Source organism: Ambystoma mexicanum, chromosome 5p (genome assembly GCF_040938575.1).
Source record: "Ambystoma mexicanum isolate Mex_15411 chromosome 5p, UKY_AmexF1_1, whole genome shotgun sequence".
Lineage (NCBI taxonomy): Eukaryota > Metazoa > Chordata > Amphibia > Caudata > Ambystomatidae > Ambystoma > Ambystoma mexicanum.
The window spans coordinates 1,157,028,622-1,157,031,703 of NC_090930.1; positions in this window are offsets into that span (position 1 = coordinate 1,157,028,622).

The window sequence follows — 3,082 nt, forward strand, 5'->3', positions numbered from 1 at the left end:
AAATGAGCCCCCCAGTGTAAAATCTATGTTGTGCAAATCCTCTACCAACATTTTGTATTCCATTGTGCCAAATGCTATGCCACTTGTGTCCACCACCCCTGAAAATGAACCGCTCAGTGTAAAACCTGTGATGGGCACCGCCAACAACACACTTGATGCACCTAGCCCCTCCATACCACCATCTCTCATCACAAGCTCCCCCACAGCCACTACTGAACCCCACCTGAAATGCGCCATGATTAACGCTAGATCCATCAATGCCCATGCCCTAGACATCCACGACCTCCTAACCTCCCAAGACCTAGATCTACTTATGATCTCAGAAACTTGGCTACATGATGCCTCTGGCCCTGCGCTCTCACTCGCCCTACCTCCTGGCTATTCCATCACTAGACAAGACCGCCTCTCCAAAGGTGGAGGTGTAGCAATTATCGCCAGAGACTACCTCTCTGTCAGAAAGGTAGAGAAATCCCTGAACAACAACAGCGACTATCTTCAAGTCAAAATAACCCTCTCCCCCCACTGCACAATTACTGTGCACACCGTATACCGCCCACCAGGCCCAACAGGAGACTTTCAAGCCTCTCTCATCCACCTCCTCTCGGACAACCTCAAAAAACAGTCTAAAGCCATTCTCCTGGGGGATGTCAACCTAGGGCTCCGGGATAGTAAGGACGTAGCAGCAAAATCCCTCGACTCTGCCCTCAAGGCGCTAGGGTACAAGAACACCATACTTAGCCCAACTCACACCCAAGGCAGAACGCTGGACTGGATAGCACAGCACAACTGTCCACTCATCATCACTGGAAACACTCCTACCCCATGGTCTGACCACCACATTATCACCTTCAGCATCCTCACCGCTAGTTCCCCAGCTACCCCTTCACCCCAACCACTCCCTCCCTGCCTCGCCAGATGCTCCCGCCAACTCACTAAGGAGAGATTATTGCCCTTCCTCCAAGGCCCAGCCTTCAGACCACCTTTCCCTTCAGACCCTGAAACACTCGCATCAACCTATGATACTGCCATCAAAGCAGCCATCAACACCATTGCCCCACTCAAACCTCGTAAATCCAAACCCACTGCACATTCCAATTCCTGGTTCACGCCGGACCTCCTCTCACTCCGCAACGAGAAAAAAGCCACACTCACACAGTGGCAAAAGTCCCACTCCGAAAAAGATAAAATGATCTTCAAAGCCCTTTCCACCAAATACAAAAAGGCAATCACCCAAGCCAAAGCCAAATCCTTTGAATCCAGAATCTCGGAAGCCCAATCCAGTATTAAAGAAATATTCGCCATTTTCAGAGAACTCGAAACACCCACTCCCGCCCCCCAGAATTTCACCAAAGACAAGGACTGGTGTGACGAAATACAGAAGGCCATGCAATCCAAAATTAGCCTCCTCAAAAACAAAATACTAGCCACTAAACAAGCCCTACCGAATAAGCACACCCCAGTCCCACCGCTTGCCCCTGATCCCCCCTTACCCTTCTCCTTCAAACCCATTCAGGAAAAAGACGTCATCAACATAATGAGGAACATTAAACCCTCTAACTGCAAAGGTGATGCTTGCCCAGCCTCCATTATCAAAGACTGCGCAGAACTGCTAGCTCCCTTCCTAACAGCCTTTGTAAATGCCTCCTTTACCACAGGGATAGTCCCTGCCTCCCTCAAGGAAGCCTGGGTCCGCCCTCTTCTAAAGAAGCCAACGCTCGATCCCACCTCCCCCAATAACTACAGACCCATCACCACTGTCCCTTTCCTCCTCAAAATATTGGACAAAGCAGCCTACCTGCAGGTTCAACACTTCGTTAAAGAGAACAAACTCCTTGGTCTCCGCCAATCTGGCTTCCGCCCCAGACACGGAACAGAAACAGCCCTACTTGACTTGAAAAACCAGATGGACGATGCGAGAGACTTGGGCAAACCTGCACTTCTCCTACTCCTAGACCTCTCAGCGGCCTTCGACCTTCTGGATCATGGCGTCCTATGCCACCACCTCTCCACCACGGCCAAATTCTCCCCTGAAGCCACAGCGTGGATCACCTCCTTCTTACAAGACAGAACCATGCAAGTATTCTCTGACTTAGCCGCCGCATCACCAACCACTATACTTTGTGGGGTGCCCCAAGGCTCCTGCCTCTCCCCCACGCTATACAACATTTTTACACGCCCCCTCTTCCTCATCCTCGACGCCATGGGCATCTCATACACCAACTACGCCGACGACATACAAATCCTCATCACTCTCACAGGTAACCACAACACTGACTCCCTGGCCCTCAACAACCTTTACAATACCATCCAAGCCTGGATGGCAGACAACGGTCTATGCCTCAACTCTGACAAGACGGAACTCCTCCTGGTAGGCTCTCCCGACACCATAAATAATCTAGATGCCCAATTCAGTCACTTCACCATTGATTCCATTAAAATTCCAGTCTCCGACTCTGTCAAAACCCTGGGAGTTTATCTGGATTCTAGCCTATCCATGGACAGACAAATCAATGCAATTGCCTGTGCAGCGGCATATCATGCCAAACTTATCAATGCAGTCAGACCCTTTCTCTCCAAAGAGAACTACACTAACATAGCCAGAGCCATCACCGGCTGTAGGCTAGACTACTGTAACGTACTCTTTCTAGGAACCTCTAAAAAAAACCTAGAGAGACTACAAGTAATACAGAACAACGCGCTCCGGGCAGCCCAAGGTATTGCAAAAAGAGAACACATCTCTGAGGCAAGAAAACTAGCCCACTGGCTCCCAATAAAAGAAAGGATATTATTCAAAGCCCTGACATTGACCCACAACTGCATCCACCTCAATGCGCCTGCATACCTCTCACAAAGGATACACCCTGTCTCCACCACCAGGCCAACCAGATCACCCTACACCAACATGCTCTCAGTGCCTCTAGTAAAAAAAGTAAAAGCGGGCAGATCCAGCTTCCCTTACCTTGCGCCCTCGGACTGGAATGCCCTACCACACACTATCCGTGGAGAGGCCTCCCTCACCACCTTCCGCAAAACGCTGAAGACTACCCTGTTCATATAAGGCTAGACATACTAGCACGATTAC